Below are 8,483 nucleotides of genomic sequence, written 5' to 3' on the forward strand. Positions count from 1 at the left end.
TAGAGTCAGAAAACATCTGAATGAATATTAAAAGTTCATATTCTTTGAATCACTGAATGACTAAAGTGTAATCCCTCCACTTGGATCCACACAGTTTAAAAAGTTTACATCTCTGAGCTTTGAAAGACATGCTGTTGGAAAGAGAACAACGATGGCTTCGTTTTGAGGGTAAAATGATGGCTGTAGAGCAAACACTGTGGACACAGCAGCAGTTGAAAGAGAAGTGTTTCAGATGAATCTTGGCACAGTGAGAGACAGAGCTCGTTAGGCAGGCAGGTGTGAGCCTGGTTGCTATAGTAACTGCACCCAATGGCTCAGTACACACGCACACAGACATGCACCTCACTTTTGCTGCTTAAAATGAACAGAAAAGTCAGGTCGAAACAAATTGCTCCCAAATGAAAAGTACAGGTCCTATTGACGAAATTCTTTCACCGTGAGCGCCAGCAATGTCCAGTCTACCTAATTCTCAGTTTTCATGCCTGTGGAGTTTATTATATGGACGTGGTGACAGTGTAAAAACACCATGCTCTTCTGATTTTCAAACGAACCTTCTGAGCCATTTTAACATTAGAGTCTATGGAGGAGTTGGAGGGAGGAGGCTGTGCTTTGGTGACATTTATGAAAGAACCATAACACCTAGGACAATAGTAAACACATTGGATGAAAGAGGACAGCGATGGCTACGTTTTGAGGGTAAAATCATACCTGTAGAGCAAAAGCTGCGGACACAGCAGCAGTTTTAAAAAAGATTTTAAGATTAATTTTTTCGCTCCTCTCACTCTAGCAGTTCAGCTGTCTCACTCTAGCCCCAACATTCCGTCCCATACACACCCATTATAAACTCTGAAACGGCTGAAAAAACATCATGAAACTTAAACTGGAACTGAAGAAAAAGTATAACAGATATTGAAAAGATAAATACAAGTTGAATAGTTGAATGTCTTGTCTTCGTTTTAAAGTTTGAATGGTAGCTCTATGTCAACGTATGTTGAAGTAGATACAGTTTGAAAATGAGTAAGTTGAATGAGGATTTGAAGGGTCTCCCCATTGAAATACATGGGAAATTTTTGTTGAAAAAAGTTGAATAATTTTAAAAATATAAATGTTATAAATGAGAAAAATAGAAGCAGTCATGTCCTAAAGAAGAGGAATCTAACGGTGTTTGAATGGTTTTTCTAAGTTGAACGGTTTTGAAGGAGATAGATGCACAAAAACGTACGGAATATGATATAATAATAATAATAATAATAAAGATTACAACAACAATACTGTGAATGCTTTTACAAGCATTCACACTAACTAGAAAAATTTGCATTTCCTGCGAAAATGCTGTGTGGATGCCTTAACGCTGAAGCTGTCTGCTGAAAAGCTGAAAAAGATGAAAACTTGCAAAAAGTTGTATGGTGGTGAAAAAAACATGTCGCCCTGAGCAGGATTCGAACCTGGCCCTTCTGGTCTCAAGGCAGCTACTTATCTTACTGAGCTAAACTCATTCTCTCAAAAAAGAGGAGGAGAGACCGACAATTCTGCTAAAATGAGCAGAAGCTGCTGAGAATTGTGCTGAGAAGAGGTGAAAAGGCTGAAAATTTTGCAGAAAAGAGGTAAATCAGCAGAATTTCTGCACAAAGGTGGCTATTCATTTCCCTGAGCCAAAGTCACTCTTACAAAGAGGAGGTGGAGAGACGGACAATTCCGCTGAAATGAGCAGAAGCTGATAAGAGGTGAAAAGGCTGAAAATTTTGCAGAAAAGAGGTGAATCAGCAGAATTTCTGCAGAAAAGAGGCAAAGAAGCAGAAACTTGCGCTGAAAAGAGATGAATCAGCAGAGTTTCTGCTCAAAAGAGTTGTCTTTTTTCTGAATACAGCCAAAAAAGCTGGAATTTGTGCTGAAAAGGGGTGAAAAAAATGAAAATTTTGCTGAAAAGGGGTGAAGAAGCTGAAGAAGCTAAAGTATACTAAATCAAAGTATTTGTGCCAAAACATAGTGTTTCTGCCATATTGTGGTACTACTACATTACAACATGAATACGGATTAAAGATGAAAGAAACTGGCAACAAATTCCTCCACTACAAACCAGTCTGATACCACTTCTTTGCAGTGTTCACTAAGGCACTACCCAAAAGGCGCCACAAGAGGGCACTCCAACACAAGAGATGAGCAGAATTTCTGCTGAAAAGAGGCCGAAGGTTCTGTATGTAGAAAAAGAAACACTGTTGAACCATGTGTGAAATAAATAAAGAAATGAAATGAAAGAACAACCTGGTTCTGCTCAAATTCACCAATCAGAGGTACTGCCTCAGTCTGCTTCATCAGGCTGTGTACTTGTTTCTGCCATGGAGCGTTAACAAGAATCTGAGGTCCATATTAGAAAAGCTGCTAAAATCATAAAACTTTGCAGAATTGTAATAAATTAGCAATATAAATTACAGGTCTGTGATAGTGTATAAATTTGTAGTGAAAAAAAAAAACGTGGACCAAGGTGGGATTGAACCCACGACCTTTGAGCTGCAGAGCCGTGTCATTACTGATTGCGCCACCTGGACAGGGGGCGGCGGTCTGAAAGACAGATACTTGGGCAGTCAGAAAATAGATCGCGGTGAGAGGCGAAAAACGCCGTTTTTTGGAGTTACAAAACTTCGTGTAACTCAAAAACTAGGAGGGCTAGCAGCATAATTCTTGTACTGGGTGAATCAGCGGACTTTGGTGTATTTTGACTGCGATTTTCATAGCTCGTTCTACCTTTGTCGCGGAGATATGACGAGAGAAGAAACGGCTTCATTTCCAGAGTTTGAAGACTGAGAGAAGGACAGATTTCCACCCCTCAAAGCAAAAACGGTAAACCTCACAATAAAGATAGTGACATTGCCTGAAAGCCAGCAAAAATACCTACGTTTTGATGTATAATTTGTGGGGGTTGAGTGCAAATTGAGCCAGTAGCAAGAAGTTGTTTAGACATGAAGAGAAAATTCAGAACGGACCAGCACTCACTCTGACTTAATTGCATAGCAACCATAGCAACGCATGTATTTTCTGAAAAATCACAATTTTGCAACTGCAAACTTAAAGAGAGATAAAATTAAAACGGTAGAAGATCTGAAAAAGCTGAATCAGACAGGAATAGCCCAATAATCTGAGAACATTTTAAAGTTTGAATGGAGTTTCTAGGTGAAAGCATGACAAAGTAGTTAAGTTTCAAAGACAAGCAAGTTTTAGCAGAATTGTGGAAGTTTCCCATTCATTTCAATGGGACAAATTAAAGGAAAAAAGTGTAATATTTTAAAAAGTATAAGAGTAATAAACACCAAAAGTCATAGCAGGAAAGAGCAGAAAGAGCAGAACAGTATAGAGTTTGAACTGAGAAAATCGGCTGAAAACTGAGAAAGTAGTTAAAGTCCAAAGAACGGAGCAACTTGAAGAATAACTAGAAAAATTTGCATTTCCTGCGAAAATGCTGTGTGGATGCCTTAACGCTGAAGCTGTCTGCTGAAAAGCTGAAAAAGCTGAAAAGTTGCAAAAAGTTGTATGGTGGTGAAAAAAGAATGTCACCAGCAGGATTCGAACCTGGACCTCCTGGGTGCAAAGCAGCTACTCATCTCACTGTGCCAAATTCACTCTCACAAGATAAGAGATGGAGAGACTGACAATTATGGTGAAATGAGCAGAAACTGCTGAGAATTGCGCTGATAAGAGGTGAAATGGTTGAAAATTTTGCAGAAAAGAGGTGAATCAGCAGAATATCTGCAGAAAAGAGGCAAAGAAGCAGAACGTTGCGCTGAATAGAGGTGAATCAGCAGAATTTCTGCTGAAAAGATGTTTTTGCTGAAAATAGCTGAAAAAGCTGGGAAACTGAAAATTTTGCTGGAAAGGGGTGAAAAAGCTGAAATTGAGTTAAAAAGGTTTCTCTGCGTAAAACAGGTTTCTGCTTAAAACAGCTAAAAAGTTAAGATTTGTGCTGAAAACAGGTGTTCAAATCCCATGACCAGGATTTGAACCTGGCCCTTCTGTTCTCAAGGCAGCTACTCATCTCACTGAACTAAACTTGTTCCAACAAATGCAAGAGATGGAGAAACTGACAATTTTGCTAAATGAGCAGAGGCTGCTGAGTTTTGTGCTGAGAAGAAGTGAAAAGCTGAAAAATTGAAAAGAGGTGAATCAGCAGAATTTCTGCAGAAAAGATGGAAAGAAGAATATTGCGCTGAAAAGAGGTAAATCAGCAGAATTTCTGCTGAAAAGACGGAAAGAAGCAATCACAGTAGCTGCTCATCTCACTGAGCCAAAGCAGTTCTTGTCCCACCAAGAGATATGATGAGAGAAATTCTTCTGAAAGAGCAGAACAGGCTGAAAATTTTCAGCTACTCATTGAGTAAAACTGGTTCTCACATAACTGAAAAAAGGTGAAAAAGCTGAAAATTCTGATAAAAACAGCAGAAGTGGCTGACATTTGTGCTGATAAGAGGTGAAAACGCAAACTTTCTGCTGAAAAGAGGCAAAACAACCTGTTTCTGCTCAAATTCACCAATCAGAGGTACTGCCTCTGTCTGCTTCATCAGGTGGGTACTTGTATGTATTTCTGCCATGGAGCGTTAACAAGAATCTGAGGTCCATATTAGAAAAGCTGCTAAAATCATAAAACTTGCGCTGAAAAGAGATGAATCAGCAGAATTTCTGCAGAAAAGAGGCAAAGAAGCAGAAACTTGCGCTGAAAAGAGATGAATCAGCAGAGTTTCTGCTCAAAAGAGTTGTCTTTTTTCTGAATACAGCCAAAAAGCTGGAATTTGTGCTGAAAAGGGGTGAAAAAAATGAAAATTTTGCTGAAAAGGGGTGAAGAAGCTAAAGTATACTAAATCAAAGTATTTGTGCCAAAACATAGTGTTTCTGCCATATTGTGGTACTACTACATTACAACATGAATACGGATTAAAGATGAAAGAAACTGGCAACAAATTCCTCCACTACAAAGCAGTCTGATACCACTTCTTTGCAGTGTTCACGTTTACTAAGGCACTACCCAAAAGGCGCCACAAGAGGGCACTCCAACACAAGAGATGACCTATGTACACTGATGCACTTAGTAACAGTCAGCCTCCTTGAATTGGCAGAAATACTGTGATTTAGTAGTAATACTATAACATAACAGATATACTACCAGGCTCAAAGCAGCTTCTCATCTCACTGACCCAAACACATTCTCACAGAGAAGAGGTGGACAGACTGACAATTCTGCTGAAATGAGCAGAAGCTGCTGAGAATTGTGCTGATAAGAGGTGGAAAGGCTTAAAATGTTGCAGAAAAGAGGTGAATCAGAAGAATTTCTGCAGAAAAGAGGCAAAGGAGCAGAAACGTGCGCTGAAAAGAGATGAATCAGCAGAGTTTCTGCTGAAAAGAGTTTTTTTTTTCTGAAAACAGCCCCAAAAAATGGAATTTGTGCTGAAAAGGGGTGAAAAAAATGAAAATTTTGCTGAAAAGGGGTGAAGAAGGTAAAGTATACTAAATCAAACTATTTGTGCCAAAACATAGTGTTTCTGCCATATTGTGGTATTTGTGCCACAAAAGTTACTACATTACAACATGAATACGGATTAAAGATGAAAGAAACTGGCAACAAATTCCTCCACTACAAACCAGTCTGATACCACTTCTTTGCAGTGTTCACGTTTACTAAGGCACTACCCAAAAGGCGCCACAAGAGGGCACTCCAACACAAGAGATGAGGTGAATGAGCAGAATTTCTGCTGAAAAGAGGCAGAAGGTTCTGTATGTAGAAAAAGAAACACTGTTGAACCATGTGTGAAATAAATAAAGAAATGAAATGAAAGAACAACCTGGTTCTGCTCATTTTCACCAATCAGAGGTACTGCAAAAAGTTGTATGGTGGTGAAAACAAAATGTTGCCCTGAGCAGGATTCGAACCTGGCCCTACCAGGCTCAAAGCAGCTACTCATCTCACTGACCCAAACACATTCTCACAGAGAAGAGGTGGACAGACTGACAATTCTGCTGAAATGAGCAGAAGCTGCTGAGAATTGTGCTGATAAGAGGTGAAAAGGCTGAAAATTTTGCAGAAAAGAGGTGAATCAGAAGAATTTCTGCAGAAAAGAGGCAAAGGAGCAGAAACGTGCGCTGAAAAGAGATGAATCAGCAGAGTTTCTGCTGAAAAGAGGTTTTTTTTTCTGAAAACAGCCCCAAAAAATGGAATTTGTGCTGAAAAGGGGTGAAAAAAATGAAAATTTTGTTGAAAAGGGGTGAAGAAGCTAAAGTATACCAAATCAAACTATTTGTGCCAAAACATAGTGTTTCTGCCATATTGTGGTATTTGTGCCACAAAAGTTACTACATTACAACATGAATACGGATTAAAGATGAAAGAAACTGGCAACAAATTCCTCCACTACAAACCAGTCTGATACCACTTCTTTGCAGTGTTCACGTTTACTAAGGCACTACCCAAAAGGCGCCACAAGAGGGCACTCCAACACAAGAGATGAGGTGAATGAGCAGAATTTCTGCTGAAAAGAGGCAGAAGGTTCTGTATGTAGAAAAAGAAACACTGTTGAACCATGTGTGAAATAAATAAAGAAATGAAATGAAAGAACAACCTGGTTCTGCTCAAATTCACCAATCAGAGGTACTGCCTCAGTCTGCTTCATCAGGCTGTGTACTTGTTTCTGCCATGGAGCGTTAACAAGAATCTGAGGTCCATATTAGAAAAGCTGCTAAAATCATAAAACTTTGCAGAATTGTAATAAATTAGCAATATAAATTACAGGTCTGTGATAGTATATAAATTTGTAGTGAAAAAAAAAAAAACGTGGACCAAGGTGGGATTGAACTCACGACCTTTGAGCTGCAGAGCCGTGTCATTACTGATTGCGCCACCTGCAAAGGGGGCGGCGGTCTGAAAGACAGATACTTGGGCAGTCAGAAAATAGATCGCGGTGAGAGGCGAAAAACGCCGTTTTTTGGAGTTACAAAACGTCGTGTAACTCAAAAACTAGGAGGGCTAGCAGCATAATTCTTGTACTGGGTGAATCAGCGGACTTTGGTGTATTTTGACTGCGATTTTCATAGCTCATTCTACCTCCGTCGCGGAGATATGACGAGAGAAGAAACGGCTTCATTTTCGGCGTTTGAAAACTGAGAGGAGGACGGATTTCCACCCCTCAAGCAAACGTAATTCATTGCTCAACGGTAAGATAATTGTAAAAACTGCTTCCACTGTGAGTGTCAGCAGTGTCTGAAGATATATTGGCACAAGCCTCATGTCCTAACTTTGCTTTGTTAAAGAGATATGGCAATTTGAAAATGCCTCCCGTTACAGAATTTCAGCTCTGAATTTCAAAACCTCCCCATAGACTTTGAATGGGGAGTTGTCAGACCTTGTGTCACTCCGAGGCAAATTGCGAAAAAACGGTAAACCTCACAATAAAGATAGTGACATTGTCTGAAAGCCAGCAAAAATACCTACGTTTTGATGTATAATTTGTGGGGGTTGAGTGGAAATTGAGTGAGTAGCAAGAAGTTGTTTAGACATGAAGAGAAAATTCAGAACGGACCAGCACTCACTCTGACTTAATTGCATAGCAACCATAGCAACGCATGTATTTTCTGAAAAATCACAATTTTGCAACTGAAAACTTAAAGAGAGATAAGATTAAAACGGTAGAAGATCTGAAAAAGCTGAATCAGACAGGAATAGCCCAATAATCTGAGAACATTTTAAAGTTTGAATGGAGTTTCTAGGTGAAAGTATGACAAAGTAGTTAAGTTTCAAAAACAAGCAAGTTTCAGCAGAATTGTAGAAGTTTCCCATTCATTTCAATGGGACAAATTAAAGGAAAAAAGTGTAATATTTTAAAAAGTATAACATTAATAAACACCAAAAGTCATAGCTGGAATTAGCAGAAAGAGCAGAACAGTTTAGAGTTTGAACTGAGAAAATCGGCTGAAAACTGGAGGAGTAGTTAAGTGCCGAAAAACGTACGGAAGCAACAGGAATAATAAAGAATAAAGAGAAACAGGAAAACAATTGTGTGGAAGCCCTTTAGGGCATCCACACAACTAGAAAAATTTGCATTTCCTGCGAAAATGCTGTGTGGATGCCTTGACGCTGAAGCTGTCTGCTGAAAAGCTGAAAAAGATGAAAAGTTGCAAAAAGTTGCATGGTGGTGAAAAAAAACATGTCGCCCTGAGCAGGATTGGAACCTGGCCCTCCTGGTCTCAAGGCAGCTACTCATCTCACTGAGCTAAACTCATTCTCTCAAAAAACAGGAGGAGAGACCGACAATTCTGCTAAAATGAGCAGAAGCTGCTGAGAATTGTGCTGAGAAGAGGTGAAAACGCTGAAAATTTTGCAGAAAACAGGTAAATCAGCAGAATTTCTGCAGAAAAGAGGTAAAGAAGCAATAAGTTGCACTGAAAAGAGATGAATCAGCAGAATTTCTGCTCAAAGGTGGCTATTCATTTCCCTGAGCCAAAGTCAC

The sequence above is a fragment of the Oreochromis niloticus genome, unplaced genomic scaffold (assembly GCF_001858045.2).
Source record: "Oreochromis niloticus isolate F11D_XX unplaced genomic scaffold, O_niloticus_UMD_NMBU tig00001522_pilon, whole genome shotgun sequence".
In the NCBI taxonomy this organism is placed as follows: Eukaryota; Metazoa; Chordata; class Actinopteri; order Cichliformes; family Cichlidae; genus Oreochromis; species Oreochromis niloticus.